This window comes from Panthera uncia, chromosome X (genome assembly GCF_023721935.1).
Source record: "Panthera uncia isolate 11264 chromosome X, Puncia_PCG_1.0, whole genome shotgun sequence".
Lineage (NCBI taxonomy): Eukaryota > Metazoa > Chordata > Mammalia > Carnivora > Felidae > Panthera > Panthera uncia.
In genome coordinates, this window is record NC_064817.1 from 25,100,829 (window position 1) to 25,117,441 (window position 16,613).

Here is a 16,613-nt window from a genome sequence, read left to right on the forward strand (position 1 = left end):
ACTGTGGTTTTGACTTGCATTTTCTGGATGGCTAGTGATGCTGACAACCTTTTCCTATACTTGGTGGCCATTTGCGTCTCTCCTTTGGGAAAATGTCCAGGTCCTTTGCCTATTTTTTACTGGGTAACTTAGGTTTTTGCTATTGAGTTATGTGAGCCCCTTGTGTATTTTGAATCTTAACCCCTTAATGGGTATGTAGTTTGCAAATCATCTCTCCCCTTCCCTAGGTTGTATTTTCATTTATGTTGGTTGTTTCCTTTGTTCTACAGAAGATTTTAAGATTTAGGTAGCAGTGCTTACTGGTTTCATTGTGATGGTTGTTACCTTTGCCTTCAGTGTCAAATCCAAAAAATTATCTCCGGGAACTATGTCACAGAGTTGACTGCTGATGTTTTCTTCTCAGAGTTTTATGGCTAAAGGTCTCATTTCAAGTTTTCTCTAATGAATTTTTTTAATGTTTGTTTGATGTTTGAAAGAGAGAGAGAGAGAGACAGAGACAGAGCACAAGCAGGGGAGGAGCAGAGAGAGACCCACACAGAGTCCGAAGCAGGCTCCAGGCTCTGAGCTGTCAGCACAGAGCCCAATGCGGGGCTCGAACCCATGAACCGTGAGATCACGATCTGAGCTGAAGTCGGACGCTCAATCGACTGAGCCACTCAGGCGCCCCTTACTTCAAGTCTTTAGTCCATTTTGAGTTAATTTTTGTGTGTGATGCAGGGTAGTGGTCCAGCTTTATTCTTTTGCATGTGGATATCCAGTTTTCCCAGCATCGTTTGCTAAAGAGACTACACTTTCCCCCATTGTTTATTCCTGGCTCCTTTGTTGTTAATTAACTGACCACATATGCACGGCTTTGTTTCTGGGCTCTATATTCCTTTCAATGGATGTATGTGTCTGTTTCTATGTCAGTACAACGCTGTTTTGATGACTATAGCCTTGTGATAAAGTTTGAAATCAGGATATGTGTGATGCCTCTCTGTTCTTTCTCAAGATTGCTTTGGCTTTTCTGAGTCTTTGGTGATTGCATACAAAATTGAGAATTCTTCTCTGTTTTTATGAAAAATGCCACTGGAATTTTTTAAAAAGATTGGATATTTAAGTCATCTCTCCACCTGAGGCTCGACCTTACAACCCCAAGATCAAGAATTGTACACTCTACTGACTGAGCCAGCTAGGCACCCCACCATTGGAATTTTGATACGGATTGCACTCAACTGCAGGTCACTTCAGATAGTATGGACAAATTTAATAATACTAATTCCAATGAATGAGTATGTATCTTTCCATTTGTGTCTTCAATTTCTTTGGTTAGTCTTATACAGCTTTTAGTGTACAAATTGTTTGCCGTCTTAGATTTATTCTAAAGTATCTTATTCTTTTTGATGCTATTGTGAATGGAATTGTTTTCTCAATTTCTCTTTGCAAAGCTCACTGTTAGTGTACCGAAATGCAATTGATTTTGTATCTTGCCACTTAGCTGAATTCACCAATAGTTGTAACAGCCTTTTGGTACTTCTTAATGTTCTTTGTCTCGGGTTGAAATTCTTACTTTGTTCATAGCTCTCCTGACTTGAGTGAGCATGACTGTTACTTTGAACTCTTGGTCAGGTAAATCACTTCCTTCCACTTCATAAAGATTGGTTCCTGGAGATTGATTTTTGGAACATATTCCTGTTTCTTCTTGGCTCTTGATTCTCTGTGTTGGTTTCTGTTGAGTCCCCTGCCAGTCTTCACAAGGCTGGTGTTGTCATCAAACGAACCTCATCAGTCGGCCTGGCCAGAGCTCCCGGTTGCCTCGGAGATCTTTCTGCCATCTTTGTTCTCCATGCCTCCCGGTAGTTGAGGGTGTGCCAAGACCCATCGGTGTCCCACAGGGGAGGATATCTTTTAGCTCCTAGACGCAGGCTGTTGAGAAGCTGAACCCTCAGCAGCTTGGAGAGTGTGCTTTCAAGCCCCTTGCAGGGAAATCCTGGGAGGTGGGCACTTCTGCTGGCTGGCCTATTGAATAACAGCTTTTTAAAAAATAGATAGTCCTGTGGGACTTGTCATTACAAGCCCCATTTGCATTTCAGAGGTAGGTGATCTGGGGACTCATCCTTAAAAGTTGAAGCATCAGGTGCGTAGTCCAAACCCCTCACTCCTCAGGGAGAAGCTGGAAGTTGGGGATTTCCTCCCAGTTGCATGGCACTGGGAAGGAATTAGGGTGACAGCAAGTCTCCGCCTTCTTACCTGTTTCCACGTGGGCATTTGCTCAGTTGTGTGATGTGTAGGAATCGCTCTGTGGATTTCTCTTCGAGGGAATTGGTCTGTGTGAGCTGTATATTCAGTGCATCTGTGGGAGTAGAGAAATTCAAGAGCCTCTTAGGCTGCTATCTTTGTCTAGAGTCTCCTGTGTGTTATAAGCAATACCATCAAGAAAATGAAGTTAATGATTTTGAGGCATCCAATTTATTTTTCTTTTGATGCTAATGCTTTTGGTGTTGTATCTAGAAATAGTGGCCTACGTTCTGGAAAACGGTGTGGAGGTTCCTCAAAAAATGAAAAATAGATCTACCCTATGACCCAGCAATAGCACTGCTAGGAATTGACCCAAGGGATACAGGAGTGCTGATGCATAGGGGCACTTGTACCCCAATGTTTAGAGAAGCACTTTCAACAATAGCCAAATGATGGAAAGAGCCTAAATGTCCATCAACTGATGAAAGGATAAAGAAATTGTGGTTTATATACACAATGGAATACTATGTGGCAATGAGAAAGAATGAAATCTGGCCCTTTGTAGCAACGTGGATGGAACTGGAGGGTATTATGCTAAGTGAACTAAGTCATACAGAGAAAGACAGATACCATATGTTTTCACTCATGTGGATCCTGAGAAACTTAACAGAAGACCATGGGGGAGGGGGAGAGGGAGGGGGAAAAAAAACGTTAGAGAGGGAAGGAAGCAAACCATAAGAGACTCTTAAATACTGAGAACAAACTGAGGGTTGATGGGGGGGTAGGGGAGAGGGGAAAGTGGGTGATGGGCATTGAGGAGGGCACCTGTTGGGATGAACTCTGGGTATTATATGGAAACCAATTTATCAATAAATTATATTTAATATATAAAAAAAGAAACAGTGGCCTAATCCAAAGGTGGAAGATTTGCTCCTATGTTTTCTTTTAAGAGTTTGAGGAATTTCTGGGGCGCCTGGGTGGCTCAGTCGGTTAAGCGGCCGACTTTGGCTCATGTCATGATCTCGCGGTCCGTGAGTTCGAGCCCAGCGTCAGGCTCTGTGCTGACAGCTCGGAGCCTGGAGCCTGTTTCAGATTCTGTGTCTCCCTCTCTCTGACCCTCCCCCGTTCATGCTCTGTCTCTCTCTGTCTCAAAAATAAATAAATGTTATTAAAAAAAAAAGTTTAGGAATTTCTTACATTTAGGTCTAAGATCCATTTTGAGTTAGTTTTTGTGTATGTCATAAGGAACGGGTTGAAGTTTCTTCCTAACACCATTTATTGAAAAGACCCTCCATGGAATTGTCTTGGTACTGTTGTTGAAAATCATTTGACCGCAAACGTGAGAGTTTATTTCTTGACTCTCAATTTTAATCCACTGATCTATCTACGTGTCTATGTTAATGACATTACCATACTACAGCTCTGTGGTAAGCTGCAAAATTTGCAAGTATTAATCCTCCAACTTTGCTGTTCTTTGCAAGATTGTGTTGGCTTCTGGTAACCTGCATTTGTTTCCATAAGGATTTTAGGATCAGGTTGTCAATTTCTGCAAAGAAATCAGCTGTGATTCTGATAGTATGGCATGGAATGTGTAGATCATCTTGAGGAGTATTGCCATGTTACCAATATTAAGTCTTCGAATCCATACACAGTGGGATGTCTGTCCACTTACTTAGATTTATGACTTCGTTCAACCATGTTTTTAAGATTTCAATGTACAGGTCTCAGACTTGTTGAATTTTATTCCTAAGACTTGTCTTCTTTTTCTAGGTGCCTGGATGGCTTAGTTGGTTGAGCGGCCGACTTCGGCTCAGGTCATGATCTCACGGTTTGTGGGTTTGAGCCCTGTGTCAGTCTCTGTCTCGACAGCTCAGAGCCTGGAGCCTGCTTCAGATTCTGTCTTTCTGTCGCTTTCTCTCTCTCTGCTCCTCCCCTGTTTATACTCTTTATCTCAGAAATAAAGAAACATTTTATTTATTTATTTATTTATTTTAACGTTTATTTATTTTTGAGACAGAGAGAGACAGAGCATGAACGGGGGAGGGGCAGAGAGAGAGGGAGACACAGAACCGGAAGCAGGCTCCAGGCTCTGAGCCATCAGCCCAGAGCCCGACGCGGGGCTCGAACTCACGGACCGCGAGATCGTGACCTGAGCTGAAGTCGGATGCTTAACCGACTGAGCCACCCAGGCGCCCCATAAAGAAGCATTTTAAAAAAGACTTTTCTTATTCTTGATGCAATTATAGATGGAGTTGTTTCCTTACTTGGATTTTCATATGGCACATTGCTAGTGTGTAGAAATGCGATTGGTTTCCAACATTGATGTCTTATCTTGCAACACTGCTGAACTCCTTTATGACCTGTAATCGTTTTTTTTCTTGGATTCCTTATGATTTTCTGTATACAAGATCATGTTGTCTATAATTATAGTTTTACTTTTTCCTTTGTAATATAGATGCCTTTTATTTCTTTTTGTTGCCTATGTATCCTGGGTAGAACCTCAAGTACAATGTTGAATAGAAATGGTGAGTGGGAATCCTTGTCTTGTTCCTGGTCTTAGGCCGAAAGCTTCTAGTCTTCCACCATTAAGTATAATATTAGCTATGGGTTTTCCACAAGTGTCCTTTATCACAATGAGGAAGTTCCCGTCTATTTTTATTTTATTGAGTGGTGTTATCACAAAGCTCTGTTGGATTTTGCCAGCTGCTTTTTCTGCATCCATTGAGATCATCATGTGGTTTTTGTCATTTGTACTAATAATATGATGTATTACATTGATTTTCAGTTGTTAAATCGATCGTACGTTCCTGGGATAGATCCCACTTGGTTGTAGGGTATAATCATTTCTATATATTGTTGGATTTAGTTTGTTAGTATTTTGTTGAGGGTTTTTGTGTCTGTATTCATAAATGGTATTGATCTATAGTTTTCTTGTGGTATTTTTGTCTAGCTTTGATGTCAGAGTAATAGTGGTTTCATAGCATGAGTTGAAAGTGTTTTCTATTCTCTTTTTTAGAAAAGACTGTGAAGGATTGGTAATAATTCTTTATATGTTCAGTAGAATCCTCTAATAAAGCCATCTGGACCTGGAATTTTCTTTGTGAGAAGTTTTTAATTAGTAATTGAATTTCTTCTGATACTTCTGTTAAGCTTTTATATATTTTTGAGTCAGTTTCAGTAGTGTTTCTCTAGGAATTTGTCCATTTCATCTAAGTTACTTAATTGATTGGCTTATAGTTGTTCATAATATTCCTTTATAACCATTTTTAATTCTGTAATTTCAGTAGTGTTGGCCCCTCTTTAATTCTGATGGAGTGATTTGAATTCTCCTAATCTCTTTATTCTGATCATTCTGGTAAATGTTTTTATTTTATTTATTATTTTTTAATGTTTGTTTATTTTTGAGAGAGAAAGAGGGGGAGAGAGAGACAGAGCATGAATGGGGGAGGGTCAGAGAGAGGGAGGGAGACACAGAATCTGAAGCAGGCTCCAGGCTCTGAGCTGTCAGCACAGAGCCTGATGCGGGGCTCAAACTCACAGACCGTGAGATCATGACCTGAGCCGAAGTCGGACACCCAACCAACTGAGCCACCCAGGCCCCCCTTGCTCATCTTTTCAAATAACTAACTTTTCAGTGGTTTTACTTCATTGTTTTTCTATTCTCTATTTCATTTAATTCTACTTCCAGTTGTTGGGGCGCCTGGGTGGCTCAGTCAGTTGAGCGCCTGACTTCAGCTCAGGTCATGATCTCACAGCTCTTGAGTTCGAGCCCCGCGTCGGGCTCTGTGTTGACAGCTTAGAGCCTGGAGCCTGCTTCAAATTCTATGTCTCCCTCCCTCTCTGCTCCTCCCCTGCTCATGCTCTGTCTGTTTCTCCTTCAAAAATAAATAAAAAACATTTAATTCTACTCCAGTTGTAATTATTTCCTTCCTTCTGTTTGCTTTGGATTTAGTTTCTTTTTCCAGTGTCTTTAGGTGGAAAATTAGGTTATTGATTTGACATCTTTATTATTTTTTAATATAGGTATTTATAGCTATAAACTTCCCTCTAATCCCTGGGTTAGCTCCACCCCATAAGTTTTGATATCTTTCCCTTTTGAATGTGTTGAGTTTGAGGTATCGATTGGATGTTTAGATGTAGCAGTTTCAATAGGAAGTTGAAAACTGTCCTGACGTTTAAGAGGAAGTTCAAGAAGAGAGATGAAGGGAGATAGGATTCTTCAGTGCCCGAATGACAGTTGAGGGCAGTGAGTGGATTTATCCAAGGGGAAAACCAAAAGGGGGGGGAGGAAAGAGGGGCACTTGGGTGCCTCAGTCAGTTGACCGTCTGACCTTGGCTCAGGTCGTGATCTCGTGGTCCTTGGGTTTGAGCCCCGCATCGGGCTCAGTGCTGACAGCTCAGAGCCTGGAGCCTGCTTCCGATTCTGTGTCTCCCTCTCTCTCTGTCCTCCCCCCAGTCGCACTCTGTCTCTCTTTCTCAAAACATAAACATTTAATTTTTTTTTTTTTAAAAGGCAAAAAAAACAGGGCCAGTGGTTAAACCCGGTGTTACCAATGTGAATATGGTGGGCAGGGTAGGAGGCATCTAGGAAGAAGACTTGGCAAATCATCGATAGTAGAAGGAAACCAGGGAGGTCCTAAAGGCCAGCCCAAGGGAGGGCAAGGAGAACTGGCTCACATCACAAGGTCCAGGGAGATATTAAAAAAATCCATACCCATGGTTCAGATGATCCAGAAGGATGACTACGGAAAAGCACCCATCTTGTGCCCGGAGGTAAACACTCCTAACTGTTTCTCTGTCCTGTGTCACGTTTGTAAATCGTATGTTGATAGAAATTCTTCACCTACCAACTTTTGATAATAACTGGTGACTTTGCTTTTCCATAGATGAAGATTTCACTCATTCACACCTATACCTCTTCTCCCCTCTCCTCCCGATACAGTCCGATTACTATTTAACTTCCTCGTTGTCTCTGAAAATTTTAATCCTGTGCATAGAGTTCTGCATAGGTCAACATAGCTGGTACCCTTTGTCTCTCCACTTGATAGGATTGGGACATCAGTGCTAATGCCCGCTTTCTGTTTGTCACTACTCCACCTCCCTGCTCATGTCCATACACTTGCACGCTGACCAGATTGAGAACATTTACACCCTCTCCTCTACCCACCGTGCACTCCTTCTGACTTTGTCTCTGGGTTGATTCTCCCAGCTGAGCATCAGTAGTGTTCACATTGCTATGGCTTTATTAATGTAAAACCAAGTTGCATATTAATGTGTCACCTCCTGGAGTTGCTAAGAAATGAGAACACTTCGCTCCCGGAGCCTGGTGTTCACAGTTGAGACTGTTGGAATCTGAACTGGTTGCCTCAACGTACCTTTCTTCCGGGGGCTTCTTTGATTGCTCTTTTACGATGAACCGTCTAATTCCTAGTTAGCATTTCTCCTCCTCCTCCTCCTCCTCTTCTCGTTTACCCCCTCATTTTGCCAGAGCATGTTCTCCAGAAATTTCTTAAAGGGTATGGAAAAGGTAAACTGTTGCATCCTGGCTTTGACCAGAAATGTCTTTGTTCTTTTCTTCCACTATTTTCATTTGAAGCTCAACTTTACTCAAAATTCAGGATGAAAACCCATGAGGTATTAATGTTGAGAATTCTCAAACCAGGCCGATGGTTATTTTTTTTTAAAGCGATGCGTCTATTCTTCCTGAAAGCTTTTTGGGTCTTCCTATTACTGTATTTAAGGTAATCTCTATGCCCAATGTGGGCCGGGAACTCAGAACCCGGAGATGAAGAGTTGCACGCTCCACCCACTGACCCAGCCAGGTGTCCAGGAGTCTCCTCATTGGGGAAGTTCATTGTGAGTGGTGCAAGTCTTTTGCTGTGTATCTTGAATATCACTGAGTCAACCCTAGTATTTTCCTAAAACTCTAGGAATGTTCTAGTGTCTTTTCTGTGATAAGTTTCTCCCTCCGTATCTCCATTATCTCTCTGGAACTCAGTATTTGGAGATTGAGCCTCCTGAATTGAGTCTGTAGATGTCTTAGTTTTTCTCCTATTTTCCCTGTCCTTCCGTTGAGCTGCACCTTTGGGAAAGGTCTTCAACTACAGCTTTGATATAGATGCTTCCTATTTTCGTAATGGTGTTTTTTTAATTTCAAAGGTGTACTATGGGTAGTTATTCCGTGATGTTACCGCATCATGTTTTAGCTTCATGAATACAATTTCCATTCCTCTTTCTCTTAGAGAAATAATGAGATTGTTTCGGTAAGCTTGCTTTTATCCCTGAATTATCTTTGGTTTTTTGCTGGAGTTAGTTATTTCTCTTTGTTTTGAGTTGCAGGCTTATTCAACTGCCTGGTGATCCTTGATTGTTGGGGCTGTTCTAGGGCTGATGGGGCACAGGGCTTATTATCTGTCAGACCTCAAGACTGAACCCAAGACGTCTTCTACACTTGGTGGACAGGTCACCTGCCCCCTCATAGACTGTAGGCTGCAGGTTCCTCCCAACTGCTGTCGTCAGTCCACTCTTAACTACCTACCGGTATTTGTTGTCAACTCTTGTCCCTCAAGAACCCCCCTTCTGTTGATTGAGTGTTTCTGGGGTTTGTACCTTTTTAACCCCTTTATTATCATTTTAATGGAGTCCTGATGGTGAGAAGATAAAGAAGTGTGCTTGTTCAACGACTCAGAACTCCTATTCTGGAAGATTTGGGGAGGATCACTTCTTACAAGGATGTGATTTCAAAGTTCCAAATCCTTTTCTTCATCTGCATTATTATTCTCATAGGTATACACACACATCTGTCCATCATTTTTCTTCTGAAAAAATCTGAAAATACATGAATGATACCCTCTTTTTTACCACTAAATACTTCAAGTATATATTTCATAAGAATTGGACATCTTCTTACAAAAGACAGTATAATTTTCAAAATCTGGGAAATGATTTGATATATTATTATGTAACTCCTGTTCCATACTCAAGTGTTAACAGTTTTCATCATAATGTTTTTATAGCAAACTTTCCCGGTCTGGGAGCAAATTCGAGATCTTACACAGTACATTGAGTTGCAGTGTCTCTCTTTTTAAAATTTTATTATTTATTTTTTGTTTTAGAGAGAGAGCAGGGGAGAGGAACAGGGGGTGGGGTGGGGCGGGGCAGGGGAGAGAGAGACAGAGAGAGAGAGAGAGAGAGAGAGAGAGAGAATCCCAAGCAGGCTCCACACTCAGAGCGTAGCCCGACGCAGGGCTTGATCCCACAACCCCGGGATCATGACCTGAGCCTAAATCAAGAGTTGGACACTCAATTGACTGAGCCATCCAGGTGCCCCAAGTTACCATTTCTCTTCCGTGTAGAACGGTTCTTCTGGTTCTTTTGTCTTTCATAGCATTAATATTTTGTGACCATTATTTTGCAGAAAGTCTCGTAATACTGGGTTGCTCTGATAATTATTGATGATTTGAGTCGTACGGTTGTGGCAAGAATACCACGTGAGTGATGTTTTCTTATCAGGAGCCACCTCATGCCAGGTAGACCTTTTCCTGTCGATGTTAACTTGGATCACTTAAGTCACTGTCTGATGGGTTTCTCTACTATCAAGCTATTGTTTTTACTCTTTAAGTTATTAGCTGTTTGTTTTTAAAGATAATATTTTGTGTAATCTCCACATCCAACGAGGGGCTTGAACTCACAACCCTGAGATCAAGAACCCCATGGTCCACTGACTGAGCCAGACAGGCACCCCAAAAGTATCGTACAAAGCAGTAGTCATCCCAAGAGCAGGCATGTCATTAATTTGTTGATCGAAAACTATAGACCTGATTCATAGATCATTCATGTTCTTTTATTTTAGTCCTTCTAAAATCTAAAGCCCCTTCCAAAACTGGTAGCAAGTTGTCCCTGGGGAGAGCTTACACAGGTGAGGGCCAGCGGTGGAGAAGACAATGTTCTATTCTAGACTTTTCTGTAACGTTTGGATGATGTTATGGTTATGGTACCTTTTGGTTATGGTACCTGTTGTATATTACAAATAAAAGAGAAATGTTCTGACCATTCTGAAAAGTAGTTGATAGCTGCTCCTCTTGACAAGTTCCTTGGTCAAGGAAATCAGTATTAATATGGCTCATAATTGTCAAATGTTACATCTGTAGCCTCATCAATACTTTGTTGGAACACAACTATTTTTCCCTTTCTTTCCCACTTTTTTGGTCTTTAGGTCTTTTAAATTGAACTGTTCTTTGAAAGATTTTTTTTTTTTACATTTTTTTAGTGTTTACTTACTTGTGAGAGAAAGAGACAGAGGCGTGAGCGGGGTAGGGGCAGAGAGAGGGAGACACAGCATCCAAAGCAGGCTCCGGGCTCCGAGCTGCCAGCACAGAGCCCGACGCGGGGCTCAAACTCACAGACTGCTAGATCATGAAGTGACCTGAAGTTGGACGCTTAACCAACCGAGCCACTTAGCCGCCTCTGTAGATTTTATTTTTAAGTAATCTCTGCACCCAATGTGGGTCTTGAACTCCCAACCTTGAGATCAAGGGTTGCATGTTCTATCGATTAAGCCAGCCAGGTGCACTTTTTTTTTTTTAATTTTTCTTCTCCTTTGCTTCTCTTGTTTTTTATGGTGTGTGTGTGTGTGTGTGTGTGTGTGTGTATTTTATTTAAGTATAATTAACATGCAGTATTTTACTAGTTTCAAGTGTACAGCATAATGAATCAACAATTGTATACGTTACTCATTGCTCACCATACTAAGTGTATACCCCATCTCTCCCCAAACAATCCTAGTAACTATATTCCCTATACTGTACTTTGCATCTCCATGATTTACTTATTTTATAACTAGAAGTTTGTAAACTGCCTCTCATTCTCCTTCATCCATTTGGTGCAACCCATGTCTGTCTCCCCTCTGGCAACCACCGGTTGCTTATCTGTAGTCAAGGGTCTGTTTTTTGGGTTGATTCTTTGTTTTAATACTTGCCACATGTGAGCGAGATCATGCAGAATTTATCTTTCTCTGTAGAGCTCATTTCACGTGGCATTGTCCCCTCTGGGTCCGTCCATGTTCTCACAAATGGCAAGATCTCATTGTTTTTTATAACTGGAGAGTATTGCAATGTGTGTATATACCACATCTTCTTCACTCATCTGCTGATGGACACACGGTTGCTTCCGTATCTTGACCATCGTAAATAATGCTGCAGTGAACATAAGGGTGCATATGTCTTTTCAAATGAGTGTTTGCATTTTCTTTGGGTAAATACCCAGTAGTGGAATTACCAGGTCATATGGTATTGCTAATTTGAATTGTTTGAGGAACATCCGTGCTGTTTCCCACAGTTCCAATTTACATTCCCACTAACAGTGCTCGAAGGTTCGCTTTGTCCGCACGTCATCACCAATGGTCGCCATTTCTTGCCTTTTGGATTCTAGCCATTCTGACAAGTATGAGGTGCTATCTCACTGTGGTTTTGATTTGCCTTTCCCTGATGATTAGTGACGTTGAGCATTCGTTGATGGGCCTGTTGGCCTCCTGGATGTCTTCCTTGGACAAATGGCTCATCAGGCCCTCCGCTTACTTTTTAATTAGATTATTGGGGTTTTGGATGTTAAGTTGTGTAAGTTCTTGCTATATTTTAGATTTTAATCTCGTACCAAGTGTATCATTTACAAATATCTTTTCTCATTCAGTAGGTTGCCTTTTTGTTTTGTCCAACGTTCCCTTCACTGTGCAAAAGCTTTTTATGTTGATGTAGTCCCAATACTTAATTTTTGCTTTGGTTTACCTTTCCTGAGGACACATATCTAGAAAAGTGTTTGTATGGCTCATGTCATGTTTTCTTCTAGGAGTTCTGTAGTTTCAGGTCTCACATTTTCAGCCTTTAATCAATTTTGAGGTTATTTTTGTGTATGGTGTAAGAAAGAGGCCCGTTTTCATTCTTTTGCATGTAGCTTTTGTATGCATTTGTTTTTAAAGCACCAGCTGTTGAAGAGCACCCTCTTTTCCCATTGTATTTTCTTGTCTCCCTTGTCATAGGTTAATTGACCTTATAAGCATGTGTTCGTTTCTGGGTTCTGTGTGCTTTTCCATTAACCTCTGTTTCTCTTTTTGTTCTGGTCCCATATTCTTTTGATGACTATAGCCTTGTAGAATATGATGCAATCTGGAATTGTGATGGGTCCTGTTTTGTTCTTCTTTCTCAAGATTCCTTTGGCTCTTTGGGTCTTTAGTGGTTCCGTACAAATTTTTGGACTAGTTGTTGTGGTTCTGTGAAATATGCTGTTGATACTTTGCTAGGCATTGTGTTGAATGTGTAGATTGCCCTAAGTAGTATGGACAGTTTACTGATAGTAATTCTCCGAATATAAGGGCATGGGATATCTACACGTGTTTGTGTTGCGTTCAATTTCTTTCATCAATTTTTTTTTTGACAGTTTTCAGAGTACAGGGCTTTCACCTTCTTGGTGAAGTTTATTCCTAGATGTTTTACTCTTTTTAATGTACCTGTAAATGGGTTTGTTTTCCTATTTTCTCTTTCTCATACTTTGTTATTTATGTATAGAAATGCAGCATATTATGTATTTTGTATCCTGTGACTTCACTGAAGTCATATATCAGAACTAGTTTTTTTGTGGAGTCACTCGGGTTTTGTCCATATTAGTATATTCTATATACTATATACTAGCATTGATCTATCACTACGTTGATCTCTATATTACTACGTTGATCTCTACGTTGATTACTACGTTGATCTCTATATTACTATATACTTCAGGTTATTTGTACATAGTGACAGTTTGACTCCTTTCTTACCCATTTGGACGCCTGTTAATTCCTGTCTGATTGCTATGGGAAGGACTTGTACTATGTTGAAAAAACCGGTGAGAGTGGGCACCCTTGTTTCTTCCTGATTTTAGGTAAAACGTTCTTTTTCACCATTAAGAATGATATTAGCTGTGGGTTTGACATTTATGGCCTTTACTCGCTGGAGGTGTGTTCCCTCTAACCTACTGTCAGAGTTTTTACCAGGAATAGGCACTGTGTTTTGCTGTTTCTGTCGAGATGATCATAGGGTTTTATTCTCTGGTCAGTGAGATACATCATGTTGATGTGTGAATATTGAACCACTCTTACATACTAGGAATAAGTGCTGCTTAGTCGTGGTGAGTGATTTAAAAAAAATGTATTCTTGGGGCACCTGGGTGGCTCAGTCGGTTGAGCGTCCGACTTCAGCTCAGGTCACGATCTCGCGGTCCGTGAGTTCGAGCCCCGCGTCGGGCTCTGGGCTGATGGCTCAGAGCCTGGAGCCTGCTTCTGATTCTGTGTCTCCCTCTCTCTCTGCCCCTCCCCCGTTCATGCTCTGTCTCTCTCTGTCTCAAAAATAAATAAATGTTAAAAAAATTTTTTTTTAAATGTATTCTTGAATTGAATTTACTAATAAGTTGTTAAGGACTTACGTATCTATGTTCATCAGAGATAAAGTCCTGTAGTTACTCTCTTTTTATAGTCTTTGTTTGGTTTTGCTATCGAGGTAATGTCTCCGAGGATGAATTTGGAAGTTTTACTTCCTTTTCTGTTTTTTGGAATAGTTGGAGAAGAATGTTTTGTTTGTTTGTTTTTGTTTTTGTTTTGTTTTTTGCATGTTTTGTAGAATTTACCTGGGAAGCCATCTGGTCCTGGACTTTGGTTGGTTGGGAGTTGTTTTTGATTACTGATTCAATGTCATTACTAATAATCCATGTGTTCACCTTGTCTGTCTCTTCCTGATTGACTCGTGGGATATTTTCTAGTGCTAGGAATTTTCCTATTTATTTTAGGTTGTCCAACTCATTGGCCTATCATTCTTTGCAGTAGTCTCTTCAGATTCTTTGTACTTCTGTTAGGTTGGTTGTTATTTCTACCCTTTTATTTGTAATTCTATTTATCCACCTTTTCATTTATCATTTTGAGTATTCTTTTCTCGTGATGCATCTCCTTACAGGTTTATAATTTTGCTGACCTTTTCAAAGAGCCAGCTCCTGGTTTCATTGATCTGTACTATTGTATGTACTGTATCTCATTTATTTCTGCTCTAATCTTTATTGCCTTCTTTCTCCTGGCTTTGGGCTTCGTCCTTCTTTTTCTAGCTCCTTTAGGTGTAAGGCTTAGGTATTTTCTTTGAGATTGTTCCTTTTTCTTGAGGTAGACCTCTAGCACTATAAACTCTACTCATAGAAGTGTTTTTGCGACAACCCCAGAAGATTGTGGCCCATTGGGTTTTCATTTTCATTTGCCTCTGTGCATTGGGCGATTTGCTCCTTCATTTCTTGGTTGACCCATTCGTTGTTCAGTAGCCTGTTATCTAGCCTTCATGTACTGATGTTCTTAATTTTTTTAATGTTTACTTTTGAGAGAGAGAGAGAGACAGACAGAGCACGACCGGGGGAGGGGCAGAGAGACAGGGAGACGCAGAATCCAAAGCAGGCTCCAGGCTCCAGGCTCCGAGCTGTCAGCACAGAGCCCGACGCGGGCCTCGAACTCATGGACCGCGAGATCATGACCTGAGCCGAAGTCAGATGCTTAACCAACTGAGCCACTCAGGCGCCCCAATGTATTGATGTTCTTTCCAGATATTTTGTTAGAATCGATTTTGAGTTTCATATCATTGTGGTCGGAAGAGGTGCATAATAAGATTTCTTGAATTGGTTGAGACCTGCGTTGTGGCCTAACATGGGATCCATTCTGATAAATGTTTGTGAAAAGAATGTGTATTCTGCTGTATTTGGAGGGAATATCTGTATATATCTGTTAGATTCATCTGGTGTAATGTGTTACTCAAAGCCACTGTTTTCCTTATTGATGTTCTTTTGTGATAATCTATCCATGAATGTAAGTGGGGTGTTAAAGTCCTCTGCTTTTACTGTATTACTGTCACGTTCTCCCTTTATGCCAGTTAACAGTTGCTTTATGTATTTAGGTACTCCCATCTTGGATGCATAAATAATGACCATTATTATATCTTCTTGTTGGATTTTCCCTTTATCATCGTGTAGTGCCTTTTTTTGTTGCTATAGACTTCGTCTTAAAATCTGTTTTTTCTGGGGCATCCGGGTGGCTCAGTCGGTTAAGCTTCCAACTTCGGCTGAGGTCATGATCTCACGGTTCATGGGTTTGAACCCCGGATCAGGCTCTGTGCTGACAGCTGGGAGCCTGGAGCCTCCTTCATATTCTGTGTCTACCTCTCTCTCTGCCCCTCCCCTGCTCACACTTTGTCTCTCTCTCTCTCAAAAGTGAAATAAACTCATGCTCTGTCTTTGTCTCTCGCTCTCAAAAATAGAGAAAACATTTCAAAAAAAAAATTTTTTTTTAATTTTTTTTTTTAACGTTTATTTATTTTTGAGACAGAGAGAGACAGAGCATGAACGGGGGAGGGTCAGAGAGAGAGGGAGACACAGAATCTGAAACAGGCTCCAGGCTCTGAGCGGTCAGCACAGAGCCCGACGCGGGGCTCGAACTCACGGACCGCGAGATCGTGACCTGAGCCGAAGTCAGACGCTCAACCGACTGAGCCACCCAGGTGCCCCTCAAAAAATTTTTAAATCTGTTTTTTCTGATACAAGTATTACTTCCCCAGTTTTTGTTTTGTTTTGGTTTTTTGTTTGTTTGTTTGTTTGTTTTGCTTTCATTTACATGGTAAATGTTGTCCTCTCTTTTCCCTTTCAGTCTGCATGTCTGTTTAGGTCTTGTGTGAGTGTCTTGTAGGCAGCATATAGATGGGTCTTGTTTTTTATCCATGTGACCCTGTGTCTTTCTCTTGGAGCATTTAGTCCGTTCAAATAGAAAGTAATTATTGATTGGGGTGCCCGGATGTCTCAGTCTATTAGGCATCTAACTCTTGATTTTGGCTCAGATCATAACCCACCTTGGGCCCTGCACTGACACTGTGGAGCCTACTTGGGAATCTCTCCCTCTCTCTCTGTCTACCCCTCCCCTGCTCACACATTCTCTCAAAATAAACATATAAAAACAATTTTTTTAATCTTTATTTATTTTTGAGAACGAGACAAGAGTGTGAGCAGGGGAGGAGCAGAGAGAGAGGGAGACACAGAATCCAAAGCAGGCTCCAGGCCCTGAGCTGTCAGCACAGAGCCCGACACGAGGCGCGAACTCACGAACCGTGAGATCATGACCTGAGCCGAAGTCGGATGCTCAACCGACTGAGCCACCCAGGCGCCCCAACGAACACTTTTTTTGAATAAAGTAATTATCGATTATGTATTGCCATTTTGTTACTTGTTTTACAGGGTATTTTTTGTTTTGTTGCGTTTTTTGTAGTTCCTCTCTGTTCCTTTCTTCTCTTTTGCTCTCTTCCCATATGGTTTGATGGTTTTCTTTAGTGTTAGGCATGGATTCCTTTCTT